At 40.6% G+C, this 26,135-nt stretch overlaps 1 long non-coding RNA gene across 1 annotated transcript; it reads left to right on the top strand.

The window, feature by feature from the left end:
- The first annotated feature begins 1,100 nt into the window (after positions 1-1,100).
- On the top strand, positions 1,101-24,967 carry LOC109162757. Its single transcript, XR_002051147.1, has 3 exons — positions 1,101-1,111; positions 8,686-8,690; positions 24,699-24,967. It is a non-coding gene; the product is annotated as an uncharacterized LOC109162757 (long non-coding RNA).
- Positions 24,968-26,135: the final 1,168 nt, after the last annotated feature.

Consider the following 26,135-nt stretch of genomic DNA (forward strand, 5'->3'; position numbering starts at 1 on the left):
CCTCTAGCCACCCTACAACCATGTATAGATCCAGCCATCTGAGCCCTCTGCAATAACATAGACAAACCCTCTGCACAATTAATGAATAAATATGGACAAAGTGGATCTCCTTGTATGAGACCCCGGGTTGGAATCAATCTGCCATTATTAACACCATTAACCAGAATATTATACTGGACTGTAGTCACACATAGCATTATCATATTAATCCAACGATCATCAAACCCCATAACCTCAAGCATTCTTCGCAGGAATTGCCATTCCATTCTATCATATGCCTTTGCCATATCCAATTTCAAGGCCCCCCAACCTGTTAGACCACACTGCTTCCTATTTAAGTAATGGCCCACCTCCGCGGCTATGAGAATATTGTCAGTAATAAGCCTATCAGGAATAAAAGCACTCTAGGATTCCGAGATTAGATCCTTCATAAGTGGTTTCATTCTATTGGCTATTACTTTAGCCATAATTCTATATAAAACGTTACTTAGGGCAATACTTAGGGCAATTGGCCTCATATCAGGGACTGTCTCAGGCACATTCTTCTTAGGGATTAAAATCACATTTGTATCATTTAACCCTTCAGGGAATGTACCAGAATTCAATCAATCCATAATAAACACAGACACATCCCCCCTACTACATCCCAAAAGTGTTGGCAGAACCCACGGTTCATACCATCCGGTCCTGGTGCTTTATCAGGAAACATTGCAAATAGTTCACTCTTGACCTCCCCATATTCAAAGGGTCGTAACAAAGCAATATTTTGATCATGAGTCACACGGGGGGGGGGGGGGGGGGCAAAATCATCAAACAAGGGATCCTCACACACCGAATTAGAAGAGGTAAAAATAGCTGCATAGTAATCCAAAACAACCCTCTTCATATTCTCACCATCCACCCACACACCAACATCATTCTTAATTTTAGAAATAAAATTCTTTCTCTTACGGGTAGAAGCATACCTGTGATAAAATTTCGTGTTGGCATCCGCACCACGAAGCCAGTGCTGCTTAGCTCGCTGCCTTCAAAACACATCCTCCTGAACCTCCAACTGGCCAAGCCTCTCCTCGAGCCGCCGAAACTCAGCCAATGCACCTGAATCTCGTCGGTCGCGTAGTGCCTCCTGCTCCCTTCTCAATTGCTTCATGCGGTCACCAAATTTATGAAAGTGCTCCCCGCCCCACCGCATGAGCCTACCACCACAATGCTGGACAATTCAGCAACCCCTTATCCCTACCATCCTGCCAGGCAGTCTCCACCACACCCCTGCAACCCTCGTCATGGACCTAGGCCATCTGGAAACGAAAACCCCTCGGTCCCCCTTGCATGTGCACCGTTGTTATATTAGTGTCTAGAAAGAGAGCCGAGTGATCCGAGTTACGAGTCCGGATATTTTCAACCCAAGCTCCACCGTGCATATTAGTCCAACGCGCCGTTACCAGCACCTTATCCAATATTTCCTCTATCCAACCATCTGTACCCTCTCCCCTCTCCCATGTAAACTGATGTCGTCTCATTGGTAATTGGAGTAAGCCACAGTTATCCAACGTCTCACCAAAACCTCTCAGAAAACTATCAGGATGTGGGTTTCCCCCTCTATTTTCATGTTGGTACAGAAGATCATTAAAGTTCCCCACCACGACCCATGGTAGTGTAGACTTATCTCTCAATCCACTTAGCAAATGCCATGCCTCCCTCCGCTTACTCCTCTGTGGGCATACATAAAAACATGTCAAACGTCATACCCTCTCCCTTATAGCAACCTCCACATCTATATGGTTCTTTGAAAACTCAATAGCCTAGCAGTATTATTCCTCCTCCATAATAGTGTCAAGCCACCCCCCACACCTACATTATCCACATAGAACAAACCTTCAAATCCAATATTAACACGTAGTCGCTCTGCATGTATTCGCCCTACTTTAGTTTCCATTAAGTAGACGAAATCGGGCTTCTTACGGGACGCCATGTCCACTAATTCTCGAACTGTCCGTGGATTGCCCAAGCCACGACAGTTCCAACTTATCGTACTCATGATGAAGGGCGGGCCTGAGCTCTAGGACCCGCCGTAAACCAGTTTTTTGGAAACTCTATCATTATCACATCACCCCTATCCAATCCCGAATGTCCACCCTCCACATCCGGCGCCTCCCTCCTCCTCTTAGCCACCGCCACCACCGCCCCCTCACCGCCCATCCCTTCCCCCCAACCGTACTACCATTTCGGCTTGCCCAAAAGCCGTCACCCTCTCCCTCACTACCAACCCCGCCGCACTCTTCCCCTTCCCCTTGAGCGGAATCAACCACGGCTCCCCAACCTGCCGCGGTCCCCGACTACCACCCCCAGCCCTTAAGTCAGTCGTGAATGGGAACTGATCAGCCGTAAGCCCCGACTTTCTTGCTAGCTTACAAAACTTATAGGAGTGACCCAATAAACCACAATAGAAGTAGAAGCTATGAAGCCGCTCATATTTAAAAGTCACCTAGCAGCTTGTCTTATCCCGTTTAAAGAGCTTCATTCTTCGTTTTAAGGGTTTGTCGATCGGGATTGAGACTCGGACTCGGTGAAATGTTTTCCATGGTGCCCTAACAAAACGATCATCTACCTTAACAAACGAACCAATAAAGTTTACTGTGGCCTGCTCAAGAACAACATCCGAAGTATAGCCCAATGGTAAATCATAAAGCTGTACCCACATATCCACTGAGCTAAGCTCTACCTCCGCCGACCGAACACCCGCCCCAACCTGCCGACACACCAAGGTGTTATTATCAAACGACCACGGGCCTTCATCGAGCACCCTCCGCATACCAGTTTCATCGTAGAAGATAAACATAAAAAAGCCCGGTTGGATCTCCGTAGTCTGCATTCCCTACATCAGCTGCCATACCAAAGTCATCACTTGCCTCATGTACTCGAGCTTGACTACCTTGGACGTCAAGAAACAACCGACGCAAACCCACGGCCTCTCGTCTTCCGCCGCTACCACTCCAACGTCATCCCCAACCGGTTCAAAACTGGCCTCCTCCTCCTCATCCTCCTCCAACACCGTGTCCGCCCATCGTTGCATTAGTCCAGCCACAACCTCATCAGTGCGCTCCTGGGACGTTGTTCCCACCATGCCTTCGTCTGTATTCATCGTCGCCATAGTATGGTACCAACACTTGTTTGCCGTCCGCTTGCTGTCGCAGTGAGCCGGTGAGAAACCACCGTGATGATAATCAAAAAAACGCCAGAAACCCTAGTAAAAAGACCAAAGCTCTAGAGAGAGAAATTTTTTAACTCCCAAATGATCTTTTAATTAGATCATTGCATTTTATGTGTAGTGTAATTGAATAATATATTTTCAGATTATGTTGAGTTCAACACTTTATTTTAGAGAATTTAACTTAGAAATTTGGTGTTTAAGAAGTCTCCCATTTAATCCTAACTTCACGGATGCACTGTATACTTAGAAATATGACAGATGTTGTTTAATCCTAATGACTTATCTAAATATTTTTTTATGTCTTTCATTGGAGCAATGAGAATAATTATTATGTTGTTTCAATTTAAAATCCTTTATTTTAAATTTTATTTAGATCAGTTTGAATTTGTAATAGATAATGCTAATTACACTGAACTCATTCTCCAAGAGTTTTCGAATAACGCGTGAGTGCAATCTTTATTGCTCGGTACTTTCAACCTCATTTAATTATGTCTTGGAAAGTGAAATTTAAAAAAGAACCCGTAAATCAGGAAAAAAAAATTAATCTAAATGTTCAAGCTAAAGGATCAAAACAGCGTAATTTTACTTGGGCGGAAAAATCCAGCAATTTTATTGACCATGGTTATATGGCTTTAATATATAGATAGAAAGATATTTTATGGGTTAAAATGATGTACTTTATATGAATTATAAAAATGTATGTTGCAGCAGTGGAGTAAAAGAATAAACAATGGAGAAGAAAATACTTGTCAAGAGATTACGTCATTTTGGACAGTGGTCCACACAGCTGTGTGACTGGCCATGATCCATGCAATAACAATTGGTTTACAATGGACCATGGTCCACATAGACCATGGCCAAAACCGAGGTAACTCTTATATTTGTTATGTTCTACGATGTGCTCAATTTTTTTAATGATGTTATAATAAAATTAGAGTGCGTATAAAATAAAATAAATCTGAATGATATCTTAGTGGTGTTATGATGAAATTACATTGTGTATAACTGAAATTGAATAAGTGTAGGTCGTCAAATAAAATTGTAAATGCATACGAATGATACTTTAGTGATGCCGTAATAAAATTATATTGTGCATAAAATGATGCCAATTAACAAGTCTCATATATTGAATGTATATTATTAAATAAAATTGTAATTTAATTATAGTTTCACATTTGTGATTAACGTCAAATTAGAAGGTTGGAATCGAATTAGGTCTACGTTAATTAATCTACCTATGGAATTCAAATTAACAAGCCACAAACTATCATGCAAAAGAATGAAAAATACAAACAAGCAAACAAATTATTGTTATTGTTGTTGTTGTCACTACTACAAAACACACTTACCACGGCGGTTATTTTTATAAATACACGGCGGTTCTTGAAGTGCCGTGTAAGTGACCGCCCTTTGTAAATAAAAACTTTCTACGGCGGTTATTTGAACCGTCGTGTATACTTCTAAAACACGGCGGTTGCTAACCGCCGTCTAATCTCACGATGTATGTCGTGTAATCTCAACAATTATATGTATAGACGGCACTTTTCTTGAGGAACCGCCGTCTATTCATATGTATAGACAGCGGTTTAATATAAGAACCGCCGTCTATACATATGTATAGACGGCGGTTGTTTTGAGAAACCGCCGTCTATACATATGTATAGACGTCGGTTGTCTTGAGGAACCGCCGTCTATTAAGTGACGTAAATATATATTAGAAGGCGGTTATTTACAACCGCCGTCTATTAAGTGACGTAAATATATATTAGACGGCGGTTATTTGAGAACCGTCGTCTATTAATTGACGTAAATATATATTAGACGGCGGTTATTTAAAACCGCCGTCTATTAAGTGGCGTAAATATATATTAGAAGACGGTTATTTAAAACCGCCGTCTATTAAGTGACGTAAATATATATTAGAAGGCGATTATTTAACAACCGCCGTCTATTAAGTGACGCCGTATATAATAGACGGCGGTTATTTAAAGACCACCGTCTATTAAGTGTCGTAGTATATAATAGAAGGCGGTTATTTAAAGACCGCCTTCTATTATGTGCCGTAGTATATAATAGAAGGTGGTTATTTAGAAAACCGACGTCTATTATGTGTCGTAGTATAACAAAATATAATAGAAGGCGGTTATTTAAAAAACTGCCTTCTATTAAGCGACGTAGTATATCATTTCTGTAGTAGTGTGTTATTATTATTAAATATAATATAATATAATTGTTGTATAATATAAACACAATAAGGAGAAGAAGGAATAAAGAATGGAGAGGGAAAGCAGATCATCTTATTCATCACGACACCATGATACAAGGTGTGTTCATCTATATATAATACAAAGGATATAAATATACATAATGAGCAATCAAAGCATCCGTTACGTCTGTTACAAATGATGTCCACTAAATATGTTTATAACACTCCCCCTTGGACATTATTTGTCATTTTGTCCACAATCTTGCTTCGATAAAAACTTGCTAGGAAAACCCTGTGGGAAAAACCTAGACAAGAAAAAAGTACAATAGAAAATATATTCATGCCTCATTAAAAACTCCACTAGGAAAACCACGTGGGAAAAAACCTAGTTGAAGAAAAGAGTACATGATATATGTAAAAACATATATTGTATTGGTCGCCTCATTAAAAACCTTAACTTAAGAAAACCCTGTGGGAAAAACTTAGCTAAGGGAAAAAGAGTATAACCATAAGCCTTCAGGGCACAATCGGCATAATCTTCAGGATTTTGGAGTTTGTCTACTTAAGCAATTATTTTGCAACTTTTCCCCATTTACATTCATATATCATACTCATGCCTAGTTAAAAACCTCATTAGGAAAACCACGTGGGAAAAACCTAATTGAGGAAAAGAGTGCATGATGTATGTGTATTCTTGTTTTAGATTAGCTGCCTCATTAAAAACCTTAAGCTAATGAAACCCAGTGGGAAAAAGCTTAGCTAAGGAAAAGAGTACAATCATTAGTCGTCAAGACCCAATCTTCAGGATTGATTCATGTAAAATGATACCCCCCCCCCCCCCCCCTCAAGATAACAATCTTTAAGTTCATACATTAAATTTTCAAAATGTATAGAGAAATTTAGTAAATAAATATGTACAACTGTCAATAGAATAAATATACTCTATAATAATGTCATGACTCTTCTGGAGCTCACATGGGTATAATATTGACATCATTGTCTAGTCAAAAGGATTTTATTATTTATCCTTTTTATCATTTTTTGCAATACAATCTTTATTATCCCTTTATAGGACAATGGGGGTAAATATAGTACAACCAGTTTTGAAACTTGGCATTATGGGGATACAAAGATAATAGCATATACCCAAGTAGCTCATTATATATTGACTTACTGGTGTATAAAAAAATTTTAAGGAAAAACTCGATCTTCAGGTCGAGATAATACTTAGCTTTCCCAAGCTTTTGCTTCAAAATCTCCGTCTTTAGACATAAACTGATATCATCAAGCTCTTTAGATATTTCATTGATGTTTATACCATCAATATTGACTGAGATAATAAATAAGTCCATTATCAATTCTTTATTGAGCACATAATGGTACATATTATTCCTTCTACATGAGGATAATAACCCCATTCGCAACTCTTTAAAGAGTAAATAATGACACATAATGATACTTTAAATAAATCCTCATTTCGGGAAATATAAATCCTTCAGGGATTTCTCAAAATAAATTTAACTACATATCTAAATTTATTATTCTGCCAATTGTATTATGTAGCAGAACTTAATGTCATTTACCGTGGGAGAGTATATTTGATTAAAATCAATTAAGGGTCTCTGCGTGAATCCATAAGCTACAAACTCGCTTCATATCTTATCACCTCGTTATTCTTATTTCTCTTTCATGCACACACCCATTTGTAACTTTCAGGGTTAACACTCAACGGTGTATTGTTATAAAGAGAATATATATATTTTAGCGAGTCGAGTTATGCCTTAATTACTTCTTTATACGTTAAATAGTCATGGCACTTCCGGTGCCTAACTCTGGATCCAGATTATCATATAACGGAGCAATTTTTAAAGGCAATTGTGTTGTCGACAACTATTTTACTTTCATAAATCTCTTCAATCTGTCCCATATTTATAATTGTTAATGGTATTTCTAAAATAACCAGATTTTAAACATTTCCCAAAAATATTTTGATCTGGTAATTCCGCATCCCTAGTATTGTATTTGTTTGGTGCACCTATAAATTGACTAGGGTTTCTCGTCATCTGGACGACCGTCTTCAGGACTAAATTATTCAATGCTATTTCAAGAGTGACAATGTTTATTTACTAGATCTAGTATAATGATTCTTATCTCTTACACCGATAGATCTCCGACACTTCTGGCGTCAAGGAGTATCGGTAGATATATTTGGTCCGAATTGGGGAAGATATATGGGACCTATTCACTCTTTTATGATCAGTATGATCAATATATGTATTTGACAGATTATTTGATAATATCGCAAATATATCATCTTCTGAACTTCTAGTTCAGTCTAACTAGTTCATGGATTTAACTAATGAAGATATTTTCATTCTATGAAATTTCTTGGCATTCTATTAAATTTGAACTCTTATCTCCCCCTAATGCCGAGAAACGATCTTCATTAATTAAGTATGCCGTCAACGTACCTAAGGATATGTATTGGTCTCCTATCATGTGCTCTTGATATTAATTAATCAAGAGACAGAGGCTTCTTTGGTAGCCTTTTTAGAGGTACATTGTGGTGGTTATATGTTGAAATAGACTTCGCACTATAAATAATAACGCAGATAGGGAAATGTTTATTTTGAAACCATGTACTAGGTATAACAATCCTTGAGGGATTGGTTTGTGATATACCGTGAGTTAGATTTGGATTTAAAACAAAAGTATATCCCCAAAACAGATAATATAATTATTATTATTAAATATAATATAATATAATATTATTATTAGACGTAAGGGTCAACTAATCCTTGAACTATTTGCGAAATGCAATTAGACCATCAAGCTACAATTTTTATTTTTTATTTTTAAATCCAATTCAAAAGTAAAATGCAATTGAACCATTTTGACACATTATTACGTGTAAATAACAAGTTAAAATAACCTCAATAATTGTAGATTTTTGTGATTTTTTACAGGCCATGTACGAGAGAGAAACAAGTGAGAAGAGGAAAAAGGGTGGAAAATGGAACAATAAATTCTAACAGGAAGAAAAAACACTAAAGGCATTACGCGCTCAAAGACACATGCATTGCATGCACCTTCTAGGCGTGCAGATTGATTCACACGCGCAACAACATGCGCAAATTTTCCTATTTCCCTCAAAAAGTGGACCCACCCCAAAAACTATATTTGTAGAAAAAAAAATCTAGCTACCCCCCCCCCCCTTCCCCTTTCCCATTATATAAAAACCAATTCCTAGAAGGTGGTTATTTAAAAGCCGCTGTCTATTAAGTGATGTAGTATATAATAGAAGGTGATTATTTAAAGACCGTCGTCTATTAAGTGACATAGTATATAATAGCTAGAAGATGGTTATTTAAAAACTGTCTTCTATTAAGTGACGTAGTATATAATAAAAGGCGGTTATTTAAAAGTCGTCGTCTATTAAGTGACGTAGTATATAATAGAATGCGGTTATTTTAAAAACCACATTTTATTAAGTGACGTAGTATATCATTTCTGTAGTAGTGTTAATGACTAAAATGAGTACTAGCCCAATACTCAAAGAACTATTTGTGGTATTAACTCTATAACCTTTGTTCTAAATGCTCATAATCAAACCTAAAGCTACATAAGGACTAAGCTAAATGTTTATTACAATCACAATAATTTTAAAGAAAAATCACAACAAAATTTTAAAACCATAGTTATTTGTAATGCTAAAGCAAACTAAATTACATTTATGTCAAATGCGAGTATATATTTATGTTAAATGTTGTTATTGACACAACATTTTGAAAGTTAATTGAAGATTAACAATTTTTTACTTGAAATTTTACTCACGTTGAAATGTGAACTCGAACATTGTGGTTTGATGCTTCTTATTGTTATTCATACTTTTGAGTATAAGAGATTTTTGAGCTATAACAATGTGTGTTTGCTTTGTGTCCTATTTGCCTGGACAAATGATGAATTCTTCTTCTTCTTCTTCTTCTTCTTCTTCTTCTTCTTCTTTTGTTTTTTTTTGAGTGAACGATATGTCAAAAATCTTTTTGAAGGGAAGAAAGACAAATAGTTGCTTTTGTTTATTTGTTTGTTTTTTTTTTTTTTTTTTAAGACTGAAATGAAACTATGGCTGACTGGATTGAAAAAGACAGAGCTAGCAAAGAATTGCTATTGTCATGATGAAGATATTCAACTGACTAATTGGATTGGAATCAATATGAAATCGTTGGATCTCTATGCCTTTTGTCTATTGCTCACTACTTGCTAGAAAATCTGGAACGAGCGTAACCACAGAGTTTGGAATGGGATTAGCTGCAATTATTTTGGTATCATGGAGGAAGCAATTCAAGAGGATTTCTTGAGGCTTGGAGTAGAGACGTAGAGTGAAATCAAGGCTTGGAGTAGTCTTTAAGATGACATGTCTCTTCCATTTAAATTTATTTCGCATTTTTACATGTATGTAACTGTAGACACAGAAAATTTGAACGCAACAAATGAGCTGATAAATGGTTATTGGACCGACGTCGAGATTAAATGTTGGACCAATTTAATTAATCGGATCACATAAATTAATTTAATTTAATTAGTCCAATTAAGTTTGATTTGGGCCATGGAATTAATTAATTAACTGGTCCAAGCCCATTGCATATTTGAATTTGAATTTTAAATTATAATTATAATTTAAATATAATATTAATTTTATTATATTTGAATTAGATAATTATAATTTAATTTGAATTTGAATTCAATTATACAATAATGAACCTAGACTTAATTCTGGGCAAGGTTCATTTTCTAGAATATTTAATTAATTAATTAATTAATTAAAGGGGAAGTTTGTTGAGGAATGTTGGTTAGGCTTCTAGTATAAATAGAGCCTTCATTTCATTCTAAAAGACACTTGAAAGCTTGAAGAACTTGAAGACTTAAGGAGTTGAGAGCATTTGAAGAGCCTGAAGACATTGAAGAACGCTTGAAGTTGAAGGCATTTTTCTTGATTTTGCAGGCAATTTGAATCCATTGCAGGTACTTTGGAGCCTTGCAGAATTGATTGTCTCGAAGATATTGAAGTCTTTTGAAGGCATTTGAGGATCTTAAAGCAGCTTGAATCCATTGCATGTGTTTTGAAACTTTGCAGGGTTTCTAAATTCTTGACGCTCGTTGTTGGAAGTTACGCCACTTAAATCCCGGAAGCTACGCCACTTGAATCCCGGAGGCTACGCTATTTGAATCCCGGAGGCACTTCCATAGATAACGTTAGTGAAGAATCAGAGGACTAGACAGAGATTTTGTACCTGCATTGAATTATACACACACTGTACACGGAATTTTGTGAATATATATACAAAGTTTATTTTTTTGTGTTTACAGATTTTGGCACGCCCAGTGGGACAACTCTGCCTCTCATCTCTTCACTGTTGATTCGCGAGCTCTACAAGGAAGGAATCTAAATGGCATCAAGAAATCCCTCCTCCAAGATGGCATATGCTCAGGCTACCCGCTCCAGGGCATCATCTGCGGCCGGTTCCGGTGATAGCCAAGGCGTGGGAGGAGCAATGACTCGAAGCCGAGTGAGGAACCTAGGGGTGCAACTCCACGAGGCCCAGGACATTGCTCGCCACATCGTCCGAAGGATTGACAGAAACTCCACTATGTCACGGAGAGCTGCACATGACAAAGGATCATCCTCTACAAAGGAAACTGTTGCTGACCAGAATCCTACAAGTGAGGGAGCTCCAAGTAACAAGAGTCCTGCGAGCCCTATTCCCTTGAATAAAACTCCAAACAGTGGAAGTTCATCACAGTCATCACTTCTGCAGAGAACCTCACCGGAATGGAATCACATATACACAATCATGCCCGCTATGACAACGAACGCGGCTTCGGTGGAGGAACAACTCGCAAACATCACTAAATCTCTCGAGGGGATAGTTGCACTCATGCATAACCAAGAAAGGCGGATCAATGAGCTCAGCGAAAAGGTTGAAAGCGGAAGGAACAGCGAAACAAGTCGGGCTTCCGGGAAGCAACCTCAAACCCAAGGAGATGAGATTGATGTCGAGTCCCCGCGCCATCAAAGTAGGCCAGGAATGGAAGAGACAATCTCCCGTCCACCACCCGCCGAGAAGAGTATCCCGATTTCTGAGGGCATGATACCCGTTGAGCAGTTGAATGAGTACATCATGGTTGCGTTGATAGCTGGAATGATATGGAGCGCGAGTTTTTGACCCGCTTCTACAGCACCAGGAGGACTGTCAGCTTCTTGGAACTCACCACTACCCACCAATGGAAGGGTGAGCGTGCGGGCACTTACATCGAGAGATGGAGGGAGTTGTGCCTTAACTGTAAAGAGAGGATATCACAAAGCTCCGCAATTGAAATGTGCATACAAGGGATGCACTTCGAGCTCTCTTATATCTTGCAGGGAATCAAGCCTAGAACATTTGAAGAACTATCCAGTCGTGCTCACGACATGGAATTGAGTATTGAAGCCAATGGAGGGCTCGGCATGTCAAGTATCCCTAACTCATCCAAGGCACCTGTAAAACAAGAATTCAAGAAAGGGGGAAAGCCCTTCCCGAAACCAGAAAAGAAAGAGGCCATGAACGTAAAAACAGCACCAATGCGGGTTTTTGCCAAAGTAACTGAAAATCCCAGGCTAAGGTCATTTTCCCGCCCATCTCGGGGTACTAGAATCATTGAAGAGATGCAGCAAAAACAGTATCCGTTCTTGGACTCCGATGTGTCACCCATGTTTGATGAATTGTTAAAGCTTAAGTTGATTGAATTACCGGAGATGAAGCGTCCCGAAGAAGCTTCTAAGGTAGACGACCCCAACTATTGCAAGTATCATCGTCTCCTCGGACACTCGATTGAAAAATGTTTCGTCTTTAAAGATAAGGTGATGAGACTTGCTCGTGATGGAAAGATTGAGCTGGCCGATGCAACTGCCAGCACCAATCAAATTTCATGCGGAAGATTCGCTCCGTTAGTTGAGGAGAGTGATGAAGAGGATGGGGGCAAGCAATACAAACGCTCGCTTCCATTTATTGTGAAACATGCTACTAGGCAACAGCCGGAATTACCACAGGTCAATCCGGTATGCGAGAAGGATTGGGTAATTGTTACCCGCAAAAAGCAAAGGAACAATGCTGAACATGTTAGATCTTTGAAGAGAATAACGAAGCAATGGGTTGAGAGAAAGCCAGCAAGAGACCTCGCCTATGGCACAAAGATGAGAGGACGTCCCGGCACGTCTCGAACACCAGTTGCCCTGGTTCAATACATGCCGAAGACGCTTCCTCCGCATGGGACAAATATTCCTGGAACTCGCTTGAGTATTAAAGAGAGACATGTTGAAGAGGAGGAATGTTCATTCCCCGTGATTGAGGGAGGTGACGAGGTTCAAGTCCACAAAGTCGCGTCTTATACCGCCGAGATAACTTTTAAGGATGAGGATCTATTGCTTGGTGGTACACCACATAATCGTCCGTTGTTTGTTGAAGGTTATGCTCGTGAGCAAAAGATTAAAAGGATTTTGATTGATCAAGGGTCGGCTGTGAACATTCTGTCACTCCGAGCTATGAAAGAACTTGGCATCTCCACCGATGAGCTCTCTCAAAGCCGCTTAATGATCCAAGGATTTAATCAAGGCGGACAAAGAGCACTGGGTACCATCAGACTCGACCTCAGGATCGGAACACTAAACTCAAGTACACTATGTTATGTGATAGATGCAAGGACGTCGTACAACTTGCTGCTGGGCCGGCCTTGGATACATGAGAATAGAGTAGTTCCCTCATCCTGGCACCAATGCCTCATGTTTGAAAAAGGCGGGGTGATAGAAAAGGTAGTCGCTGATCAAACTCCCTTCATTGAAGCAGAATCATACTTTGCAGATGCAAAGTTTTACTTGAAGAAACAAGTTGTAGAGGAGGCTGAGCAAAGCAATGTTGACACACCTCTTGATCCAAAGTGGAAAGGCAAGCAAGTTGTAGACCAAGCTCATCGCGACAAGGAACTTGTTTTCCCACTCACAAGGATTGAAACATTAAAAGCAGCAGCTCCAGTTAAACCGCTTGAAGATGAAGCTCAAGTTGGGGCAAGTCAAACAGTGCCCGCTAAGCACACTGGCGGCTTCGACCCTAATGCATATAAACTTCTATTCAAAGCTGGATATGATCCCAAAGATCCACAAAAGCTGGGGAAGCTCATCCTAGAAGCTGGTGGTAAAGGCAAGTCAAATCAGCAGGAGCCGCATGAACGGAAAGGATTGGGTTATGTTTCCCCTAAGCCAGTGCGAATATTCATAAACAGAGCCACAAGTAATTGCATCACTTCTACAGATGAGGAGGAAGGTGACAAGAAACAGTCTGTTTTTGATAGAATCGGAGATGTAGAATCACGACAATCAGTCTTCCGCAGACTTGGGCCGAATCCCAAACCAGCTAAGAGAAAATCAGTACATGACAGAATTGGGCTTACTCAGAGTTCGAAGGAGCAGACCAACCCTCCTACTGAAATGGAACCCTCAAAAAGGTTTAGGAGTGCCGTTCCATCTCGCATGAGAAGGGAAGTTAATATCCATGTCTCGTGTGGTGAGGTTTTGAAGGTCCAACCAAGAACCATTGTACACACCCAAGTGCAAGAAAGAAGTCAAGAAAATATTGATTCAAGTTGTGAGGCAACACCAAGTCAAGATGAGATGACATCGTCATTTCATATAACATTATACGATGAGATTCCAACCGAGGGTAAAGATGCAGAGGATGCACCTCAAGAGCTAGAAGAAGGGGTACAAGCCGCAGTGGACGAACTAAAAGAGGTAGATCTAGGAACTCCTGAAAGTCCTCGACCTATCTTCATTAGTTCACTCCTTTCCAACGAAGATGAAGAAATATATGTCACACTTTTGAAAAAGAATATATCGATGTATTTGCATGGACATACAAGGAGATGCCAGGGTTGGACCCAAAGATAGTCGTGCACCGCTTAGCAGTAAAAAAGGGGTGTCGCTCGATTAAGCAAGCTCAACGGCGCTTCCGCCCCGAGCTCATTCCCTCAATCGAAGCAGAAGTCAACAAGCTTATAGAGGCTGGTTTCATTCGCGAAGTTAAATACCCAACTTGGATATCCAGCATTGTGCCTGTGCGCAAGAAGAATGGCCAGATCCGCGTGTGCGTAGACTTTCGAGATCTTAATGTTGCATGCCCGAAAGATGACTTCCCGCTCCCTATCACAGAGTTAATGATAGATGCTGTAACTGGACACGAGATCATGTCATTCATGGATGGCTCATCCGGTTACAATCAAATCCGCATGGCGCCAGAAGATGAGGAGTTTACAGCGTTTCGTACGCCAAAAGGTATCTACTGCTACAAAGTGATGCCCTTTGGTCTGAAAAATGCAGGTGCTACATACCAAAGGGCCATGCAGACTATATTTGACGACATGCTGCATAAAATGGTGGAATGTTATGTAGATGACCTGGTTGTGAAGTCGAAACTCCGCACAGATCACATGATGCATCTAAGACAAGTATTTGACCGCTTGCGGAAGTTTCAACTCAAAATGAACCCCCTGAAATGTGCTTTTGGGGTTGCTGCTGGCAAATTTCTTGGGTTTACTGTTCGACATAGGGGCATTGAGATCGAACAAGCAAAGATCGACGCTATAATGAAGATGCCTGAGCCAAAGAACCTTCATGAGCTTAAAAGCTTGCAAGGGAAGTTGGCTTATATAAGAAGATTCATATCAAACCTAGCAGGAAGATGTCAGCCCTTTAGCTGGTTAATGAAGAAGGGTGTCCCATTTGTATGGGATGAGGCCTGCAAGAATGCTTTCCAAAGCATCAAGTCCTATTTAATGAAGCCGCCTGTGCTAACTGCTCCAATTCCAGGACGCTCGCTGATCCTTTACATCTCCGCCCAAGAAAGCTCGGTGGGTGCTTTACTTGCACAAGAGAATGATAACGGGAAAGAAAATGCCCTTTATTATTTAAGTAGAATGATGACGCCAAATGAGCTCAAATATCTGCAATTGAGAAGTTGTGTCTGGCCCTTGTATTCGCCATCAGGAAGCTCAAGCATTATTTCGAAGCGCATACAATTCGACTAGTTTCCAGGGCAAACCCAGTGAAGTATGTCATGTCAAAGGTTGTTCTTTCCGATCGACTTGCTAGGTGGTACTTATTATTTCAACAGTTTGAGATCACTTGTGTACCACAGAAGTCCATCAAGGGGCAAGCCTTAGCAGATTTCCTAGCTGATCATCCAATTCCTGCCGAATGGGAGTTGTCCAGTGACCTACCTGATGAGGATGTGCTTGTGGTTGAAGTTTTACCTCCATGGAAGATGTACTTTGATGGAGCGGCACACAAAGAGGGGGCAGGCGCTGGAGTTGTCTTTGTTACGCCTGAAGGGGAAGTGCTTCCTTATTCATTTACCTTGACGGAACGCTGCTCGAACAATGTTGCCGAGTATCAGGCACTCATTTTGGGACTTGAAATTGCAGCCGATATGAAGCAACTAAGGGTTAACATATACGGGGACTCCAAACTAATTATCAACCAAGTACTTGGGGTTTACGAAGTAAAAAAACCTGAGTTGATCCCATACAACAGTTATGCAAAGACACTCCTGCATTGGCTAGGAGATGCTACGATGGAGCATATTCCAAGGAAACATAATAAGCAAGCCGATGCCTTAGCTGCTTTGGCTTCAACTATATCACATCCTATAGATGAGGCTCGGCTACGAGTATGCCAAAAATGGGTGGTCCCTCCAATCTTCGAGGACGATGGCTCTCTTGACGACATTGTTGAACTCCCGACTGCTTCTGTCTATGAGGTAGATAAAGAGGATTGGAGGCAATCATTGATTGACTACCTTGTTGATGGGAAGTTACCCCAAGACCCTCGTAAGAGGGTAGATGTAAGACGTCGAGCTCCTCGCTTCATATATTTCAAGGATGCGCTATACCGGCGCTCGTTTGATAGTGTGTTTCTTCGATGTTTAGGCGAAGAGGAAGCTTTACAAGCGATGGAGGAGGCTCACTCTGGAGTGTGCGGTGCTCATCAGTCTGGTCCTAAGTTACATTTTCACATCAAAAGAATGGGTTACTACTGGCCTACGATGGTGAAGGATTGCATAGACTATGCACGGAGATGTCAAGCATGTCAATTTCATGTGAACTTTATCCATCAACCTCCCGAACCGCTACATCCGACGGTAGCATCGTGGCCATTTGATGCATGGGGGCTCGATGTGGTTGGTCCTATTACACCCAAGTCATCAGCAGGGTATTCGTATATATTAGCAGCCACCGATTATTTCTCAAAGTGGGCTGAAGCAGTGGCTTTAAAGGAAGTGAAGAAGGAAAATGTTGCAGATTTCATCCGAGTTCACATTATCTATCGTTTTGGCATCCCTCGGTATATCCTAACCGACAACGGGAAACCATTCGATAATAAATTGATGGATAAAATCTGCAAACTTTTTGAGTTCGAGCAAAGAAATTCATCAGCTTATTATGCAGCTGCAAATGGACTTGCCGAGGCTTTTAGCAAAACTCTATGCAATCTACTAAAAAAGGTGGTGTCGAAGTCAAAACGTGATTGGCAAGAAAGGATGGAAGAAGCACTGTGGGCATACCGAACTACATACCGTACACCAACATAAAGCACTCCATACTCACTGGTTTACGGGGTTGAAGCAGTCTTGCCTCTTGAACGCCAAATACCTTCTCTAAGGTTAGCTATCCAAGAAGGCCTTACAGACGAGGATAATGTAAAGTTGCGGTTGGCAGAGTTAGAAGCTCTCGATGAGAAGAGATTGCAGGCCCAACAAAGTTTAGAATGCTATCAAGCTCGAATTTCTAGAGCTTTCAACAAGAGGGTAAGGATTCGCTCATTTCAGGTTGGTGACAAGGTGTTGGCGGTTGGTAGACCTATCATTATTACAAGGAAAACTTGGCATAAGTTTACTCCAAAATGGGATGGACCTTACGTGGTACAAGAAGCATACTCAGGAGGTGCTTACAAGCTAATTGATGAAGATGGTGTGCGAGTTGGCCCTATTAACGGGAAATTCTTAAAGATCTATCATCCCTAAGCACACGGACTACATGATGAGTGATATCCACCAAAAATGCAGCACGTGGTTAAACTGCTAATGCATCTTGCTAGTCTATGGGTGGGCCCAAGTCATAGAAACTCCTGGCCCGCATGAGTTTAAACTGTGAACGGCTCTACCTATTCAAATGGCCCTTTGAACTACGTTTGACTTGATCTCTTTTGCAGGAGTACGTAGGCAGCTTAGAAACACTTCATCTTCTAAGTTCAGTCATAACTAAAATAAACCCCTTTGTGTCCCTTTTATGTCACGTTTGTTCGAATAATGAAGATGTATTGGAGATGGGTCATCTCTGTTCACGTTGTAATTACGGGTGAATTCTTTTGTCAGATTTCTATTAGAGTGACTTGTTTGGGTTTAGACTTAGTTGCTTCTGTTCATGCTGAAGTTCAATTGTTCGCAAGTATTGTTGAAAAGATAAGAGAAATCAAGTCGTATTCAAGTCTTGTTTCCAAGTATAAAACTCATGCGTTACACAAAAAAAATATATATATATATATATAAATAAATCTAAAGTATTCTAAAGCTCATGAGATCTTCCTTATACGCTTCCAGCTCTCTTTTGATTGAAGTAAGCTTTTCTTCATCTTCATCTGTCAACGTGGGGCAGTCTCGAATACGTTTAATTTCATCATCAGCGGTGGTCACGACCTTTTGTGATGCGTTATGTTGTTCTTGAGCCTTCGTCACACGGTCTTGGAGTTCCGGGTTCTTGGCTTCAATCTCCTTCAACTCTTCCTGTGCATCCTTTATCATTTTCTCCAGGAGGGCTTTTCGATCGGCGGTGTCTTCGAGGATTTTCTGTTCGTCAAGAAGAAGCGCTTCGGTTTGAGAACACTTCCGTTGAGCTTCTACAAGGATACCTTGCGTTAGAACTAGCTTCGCGGCTTGGGTTTCAACGGGCAGTGCATTCGAGAGCTGCGACCGCGCCCGATCGTAATCTTTAGCTTTGTTAAAGAACTCGGCCACTCATCGCTTCAATATTGATAGGTCCACCCCGTCCCGTCCCATTTCTTGGAGTTGTCTTTCAACGCTTCCTTGGAAGGAAGAAATTCTTTCAGCTGGAATCTCATTAAGCTTCCTGCAGATACTACTCCAAACTCCCGCAATGAAAGCCATGTATTGTGATATAAACGACTCCTCGCCGGGGAAGATAGAGGCTTGGGACGGCTCTGGCTGCATCTCCTGAGGAGTTGTGTTTAAGGGCAACGTCGACTGGTGGGATTCTACCTCGAGGTCAAGGGTATTAGAGCGTCCGCCACTTTGTCCCATTGAAGACTGGTGATTTGATGACTGGACATCGTTGCTAACATGTGGCTCGGCAGGATCCTGTAAGAAGTAGTGCATGTACGTTAACAAAGGCCGAAGTCCAACGATATACGAAACGGAAGAATTTGGGGAAGTATCTTAACCTGGTTCAATGGTCTCCCTCTAGGCCGTTTCCAACAGCGATCTTGGTCGTCATCACTACCAGCGTCCTCGTCCGAGCTTCGCTGCCTCGCTTGCTCCTCCCTGCTCCTTCGAGCGACATGTCCTGAGGCCCTATCCCGAGATGACATGTCCTCTTGTGCAGGTTTTTTTTTTGTTCCTTGAGGTGGTCAGTTGGTCTCTTTGTTCTTGAGTTCCTTCCTCGCCGACAGGTACGTTTGGGTTTCCGTTAATGGCTATGTCTGTGAAATGATTCTCGAGAAGGTTTGCACTCACATCGATCAACCCGGCCTTGTACTCGTTTGAAAAATGCTTCTTTGGAGCAGCCGGGCTCATGGGAAATGTCGCCCTGGATTGGGAGTTGATATTATCATATTGGCGATGAAGCCGGAATCCTTCGGTAAGTGAAGCATAACGGACATCCTTCGCCAACAGGCCGGGGGCATATGCTTGATAGAATCCAAAATGACGACTGAAGCGATGCGGCATGTAAGGCTCAGCTTTGCATTGAGACCCTTGGCGCAAAACGAGGAAGCTGGGGCGCAAACATATGAAGTACTCAAAGTCTTCCCTACCCCCTCTACGGTCGTCGTAAAAGATAAAATCTCTACTATCCTTGCGGGAGTTGCAGAGCCAAGAAACGTCCCCTTTGAATATCTGCTTACGGGCATCCATCTCGGTGTAATACCTTGCACCACCTTCTCCAGAATTAGTGACCATCTTTGGGTTTGCTAACGTGAGGCTGGGGGTCTTAAAGTGGGTTTGGTAGTAAGTTGCTAGCCAGCTGTACACGTAATGGATTGGAAAAGGATCTCCTATTTGACCAGGAGAGTGGGATTCCGAGATTGAGTTTAAACCAGAATAAATACTAGCAAGTACTGGAGCCGCAAGACATATCTTATCTCCTTTAGCCATCATACATGCTATCCTAAAAGTCTCTGGGCGAATGGTTCTTGTTGGTGTACCTGGCAGGACAAACACGCAAAGCCAACAAGATAAAAACGCGGCCAAATAAGCTTCCTTTTCGAAACGCTGAGAGATGCCTAGTTCAAGAAAGGGCGTCCTGCTCACATCTAACCACCTGAGGGATTTGTTAAGTTCTCCGCTTGGGTTGTGGGTATTCTTTGGCCGAGATTTCCTGTCCTTTTGAGATGGAGGTGGAGGAGCTGGATGTGTTCGCGGTTTTCTGCACCAGAAGTCAATCCATCGCGATGCTTGAACAAAGGGGGTGCCATCCTCTTGCTGGTTTAAAAGATAAAAGGCCTCGAATAAGCTTGCACAACACCTGTTTGGGCCCCTTTTTAGGTCTAGGGCACTCGGGATGTGTTCGTCGTAAATACCGCCGGACAGTGGTAGTCCTCCAAGAACATGCAAATCCCGAGGCGATATGCTCACCTCACCAGACGAGGTGATCAGGGTGTTGGTTCTTGGGCACCATGCTTCGCAGAAGGCTTTGACAATGTTGATGTTACGGTCATATGTAAATAATGACGCAAACACAGCATCATATATCTTCCCCTCCTTTAAGGTGTCGTGGGAGAAGTGAAGCGTTTCTTCAACCCACTCCCAATATCCTTTTAGAAAAGTGAATTCGCCATCGAAGTCTATGTCTTGGCCCCACGAGACCTCAGCATTAAGTATACGACGCCCCAGTGTAGGAAGGGCGTCTTTGGAAGGTTGGTGCTGCATTCCGGGTAGCAAGGTCCACACCTTGGATGGCGGGCATTCGTACTCGGGGGTCCAGTTACTCGCATGATACGACACCGTGAGCTTTGGCGGGTCGCGTAGTACTATGGGTGGGTTAACCTTCAGTATGACTTGATGATCACTATTTCTGCTCGATATAACCATGACATCTTGCCCGTTACGTCGTTGATCTTGAAAGTACACCATCTTGAATGTGTCAAAGTCGAAAAGTCGCTGCAAAAAAAAATAATAATAATAACTATGATATATTATGCACCAATGTATAGCATATACATAACACAAAATTAAATTGACGAATTATATATATATGGCAAATTTTTTGGACAATGGTCCACACAATTTTATGGACCATGATCCACGGAATAATGGTTGTATACATATACTACATGTGGACTACATATGTTAATACATTGTATACGTATATACACAATATTATATTATTATTATTATTATTATTATTATTATTATTATTATTTATTATTATTATTATTAGTAATGTTATTATTATTATATTATATTATATTATAGTATTGCTATTTAGATATTAGCAACGAGAAACAAAACAAAAAAAGAAACAAAAAGCAAAACAAAAAAAAGAAACAAAAAGCAAAGCAAAAAAAAAACGAGAAACAAAAAAAAAAAACGAAAAAGCAAAGCAAAAGAACAAAAGAAAAAAAATACGAAACAGAAAAGAAAGAAAGCAAAAAAAAAAAAAGACTAGAAAACGGAAAAAAAAAAACGAAGAGGAATGGAGAAAAGCTTCTGCAGCTCTGTACGCGTCATCTTCATCTTGCAGCATGTGTTGTCTATTCCGTCAACATATTTAATCAAGTCTCTCATATGGCTACGCATGTGTTGTCTATTCCGTCAAAATATCTCAACTCTCTCATCTTTAAAGGAGAAGAGCCAAAATAGAAAAGCAGTCTCCATTGCGGCTACGATCGGCAGTAGCTTCTTTCATCTCCGTCTTCTCCCAACCTGTGCGGCGACGATCGGCATCCGACAGTAGCAGAGATCAATGTCCATGGTTCCTGGTCTCGCAGCGTCAGTTCCCGGTGGCAAAAAAAAAAAAAAAAAAAAAAAAAAAAAAAGCTCCAGTGATAAGCTAACTCCGGTGGTGAACTCCAAGAGCAGAGCTTCTGCGATGGCGATCTAACGGCGTTTTCCGCGAGGAACTCCAGCGAAGGCAGCACAGCCTTCGGCGACCTCTGGATGGGGGGCTGAGTAGCGTCCGGCGGCGGCGGTCTAAATATCGTCTATGAATGAAGCTTTCCCTGAGTTGTGGTGGTGACCCGGCAGCATTGATAGCGAACAGAATCCGGCGAGTGGCTGAGCAGCGTAAACCGTTGAGCAGCAAGCTCTGGTTTTCGATGACGACCTTAAAGATGGAACTCTGGTGACCTTCTCGTTCAACAACTCTGACGGCCTCCGGCGAGACTTTTGGACTCCGGCAGTGTTGGCAATTTACGACCGGCGACTTCTATAAAGAACTCCGGCGGGCAGCAGTTCGACAACCCCCTAAAAAACAAAAAGAAAAAACCTCCCGCAACAGCCACGGTGAAGAGACAGAGTGTGAACGACATTTGGTTGCAGTCCAAGGCTCCAACAGTAGCGACTTCAACAACGCCGGCGGGCAATTCCAGCGACCCTCAACAGATGGAGACTGCGGCAGATAGTTTGCAGAAAAAAAATAAAGAGGAAAAAGGAAAAAAATCCTTGAAGCAGCTATCAGTTCACTTCCAGCTTCGTTTATGTTGCTCTGTTCCTTCTCATTCTTGTATTACGGCCATATGTATCATCCTTTCTGCAAAAGACAGTATATATAAAGAAAGGAAAAAGGAGAATATACCTTATTGAATGGCAGAGTTCCAGTGGTTAGCTCCTCACTTCCTTCTCAGTTTCCTTTGTGTTTGTAAAGATTGGAGAGTTGAGGTAGGTATTTATAGTGCCCGGCGAAGGGATTGGAATTAGAGTTGGACTCTGTAATCCTAACATGATCGATACAATTCTGCAAACGTGCGAGGAAGCAGTTATGCTGCTAGAATCACAGATGGAATAGTGTGCATTTGGTTAGAGTTAGGATTCAGGCAGACCTATCCTCATCAAGATGGATTTCGGCTTGGGTTTGAGATGGCAAAATTATATGGGCTTGGGCGTAGTATAAGTGGGTTTGTGGAATTAAAATATATTGCGCCAGTCTGATCTTTTGTGATAAAAAAGATGACTTTGGGTTCATGAAGTATTCAGGCAAGTGTTTGGGCCTATGGATTAGGATGCATTAACCATTTACATCATAAAATTATTTTAGACTTAAGAAATATTATGCACGTGTTTTGGGCTCAGGAAATTAAAATGTACCATGATGAAGTTAAAGGATCATTTGTTGAGTTTCGAGACTCCCTCGTTCCAAGCATTACAAGCAGCATGTCCCGACAAGTCTCGAGGGGGCAATTTGTAGACACAGAAAATTTGAACGCAACAAATGAGCTGATAAATGGTTATTGGACCGACGTCGAGATTAAATGTTGGACCAATTTAATTAATCGGATCACATAAATTAATTTAATTTAATTAGTCCAATTAAGTTTGATTTGGGCCATGGAATTAATTAATTAACTGGTCCAAGCCCATTGCATATTTGAATTTGAATTTTAAATTATAATTATAATTTAAATATAATATTAATTTTATTATATTTGAATTAGATAATTATAATTTAATTTGAATTTGAATTCGATTATACAATAATGAACCTAGACTTAATTCTGGGCAAGGTTCATTTTCTAGAATATTTAATTAATTAATTAATTAATTAAAGGGGAAGTTTGTTGAGGAATGTTGGTTAGGCTTCTAGTATAAATAGAACCTTCATTTCATTCTAAAAGACACTTGAAAGCTTGAAGAACTTGAAGACTTAAGGAGTTGAGAGCATTTGAAGAGCCTGAAGGCATTGAAGAACGCTTGAAGTTGATGACATTTTTCTTGATTTTGCAGGCAATTTGAATCCATTGCAGGTACTTTGGAGCCTTGCAGAATTGATTGTCTCGAAGATATTGAAGTCTTTTGAAGGCATTTGAGGATCTTAAAGCAGCTTGAATCCATTGCATGTGTTTTGAAACTTTGCAGGGTTTCTAAATTCTTGACGCTCGTTGTTGGAAGTTACGCCACTTAAATCCCGGAAGCTACGCCACTTGAATCCCGGAGGCATGCGCCAATTGAATCCCGGAGGCTACGCTATTTGAATCCCGGAGGCACTTCCATAGATAACGTTAGTGAAGAATCAGAGGACTAGACAGAGATTTTGTACCTGCATTGAATTATACACACACTGTACACGGGATTTTGTGAATATATATACAAAGTTTATTTTTTGTGTTTACAGTAACCTTTAAAGTTTCAAGACATTGTATTTAATGAATTCGAATTTCCAAAACAAAATCCAAAACGATTGCGTTTCAATCAGGCGGGAACTTATTTCTCAATTTTTATTACCAAATATGTTTGGCTTTATTATAATAGAATAGAGGATAGAAGATTATAATAGATGATAAGATGACACGTTTAGTGCTATTATTAAGAAGTGAAAGGGCACCACTAACATAACCATCAATTCGCGTCATGCTCATAATTACAAAATGTTCATTTAACTGAACAAATTCAACATACCGGCGCCCTATGCTCCAATAGAAAGCCCGATCGCAGCGTGAGTTCACCTTCTGCAGCTCATCGGTATTTATAACAAAAGGAAATGTTGAAAAGCTGTAAAGTAATAAAATAGGATAAATTCAAGTGAAACGGAATCGCAAATTGCAAACCATAGAGAGCAAGAAATAAAGAAAACCGAGAATCTATGCCCGCGAAAAAGGAGAGGATTCGGCAAGAACAGCGGTGCCTCCATTTGCCTGAGTTTCTATTGCATGAGCTTGGTGAGGTTCGGATTAGGGTTCTGTTGCCGGAGGAGAAGAGGGAGTTCGTTCTGGTAGAAGGCGTCGAGAGAGAGGAGATTAGGCTTTTTCAGGGCCTCGGGGTCGTCATCACCAGGACGAAATCAGATCTGGGAGATCAGCACCAGGGTCATTGTCAGCGACGGGGGGTTTGGCAGCGCTATCACCAACGCCAACGGTGGCTGAGGCAGGCGTTGTGTCGACGATGGCGGTGGAGCGTGGCAGGGGCGTCGACGGCCAGCAGAGAAGACAGATCTGAGAGAGTGAGAGTCAGAGTCAGCAGTTGTGGCGGTGGAGGCGGTAGTTGTGTCGGGTGAGAGTGAGAGAAAAAGGGAGAGGCAGAGTGAGATTTGAGCAGAGAAGATGGACAGATTTTAGTGAAATAATTTAGGTTTTGGCGTGATTTTCCAAAAAAAAAAAAAAAAAAGATTTGGGGGACTTTCTGCGGCACCTTCATTGGAGAAGGTGCCTTGGGAAAATTAAATAATAAAATAATAATAAACTTTTCAAGGCATCCTCTTTAGGAGGGTGACTCGAAAAGTTTATTAAATATTTTATTGTTAAATTTCCCGTGACACCCTTGAGAGAGGGTGCCTCAGAAAGTTAAATAATATTTTATTATTTAATTTTTCGCGACACCATTTTCCTGGAGGTGCTACGAAAAATCCGAAAATCTTTTTAATTTTTTTTAATCGAAATTATTTTTTACTACACCTTTAAAATAAAAGGTGTAGTGTATTCTTATTTGTTTCAATTATTCACTACACCTTTATTAAGAGGTGTAGTATAAAGCTATACTTATATGTTCATTTTTGTAGTAGTGAAATAGAGTAAATTTCAATTTTGGTCGTGATTATTGGTGTCTTATTAATTGCAGTCTACGACTTTTAAAAGTGTTAATTTAGTACATTAACTATTCAATTTTTTTTTTCAATTTTAGTCACTCCAGCCAAATTGATGGGCAAATCTCACCAGAAAATTTTAATAGGTAAAGTAATGAGGGTATTTTAATCATTTTACCTTTGTTTTCTTTCTTCTCCGACCTACCATGTTTCTGACAAAAGGCTATGTTTGGGTGAAGTTTTTTGGCCAAATCTTACTTCCCTTTTTGATTAGGTAAGGGCGAAACAAGAATATAAAATAATTTGACCTTTAGTTCTTTATACTATGATAGTAATAAAAAATGGACTTGATATGCTGTTATTGTTGATTGCAATCTCACTATACTTTGCTTGATTAATGTTTGGCACCGTATGTCATACAGACGGATTCAGAAAAAAATGTACATATCCTGAAATCATCCGCGAAGGAGCAACAATGTGAATCAAGTTTGTTTAAATGTGGCCTTTGTGTGTTGAGCATATAACTATTAATGTGCAATCAAATTATCAGCTTAGATTTTTATTAGTTGAGATGGAGCACATACTTCAATTTGGTATCAGAGCCAGACCAAAGGCTGGACAGAGTCTTTGGCCGGAAACACGGTAGCTCGTCGGGAATAAAAGTAAAAT

This window comes from Ipomoea nil, unplaced genomic scaffold (genome assembly GCF_001879475.1).
Source record: "Ipomoea nil cultivar Tokyo-kokei standard unplaced genomic scaffold, Asagao_1.1 scaffold2957, whole genome shotgun sequence".
Lineage (NCBI taxonomy): Eukaryota > Viridiplantae > Streptophyta > Magnoliopsida > Solanales > Convolvulaceae > Ipomoea > Ipomoea nil.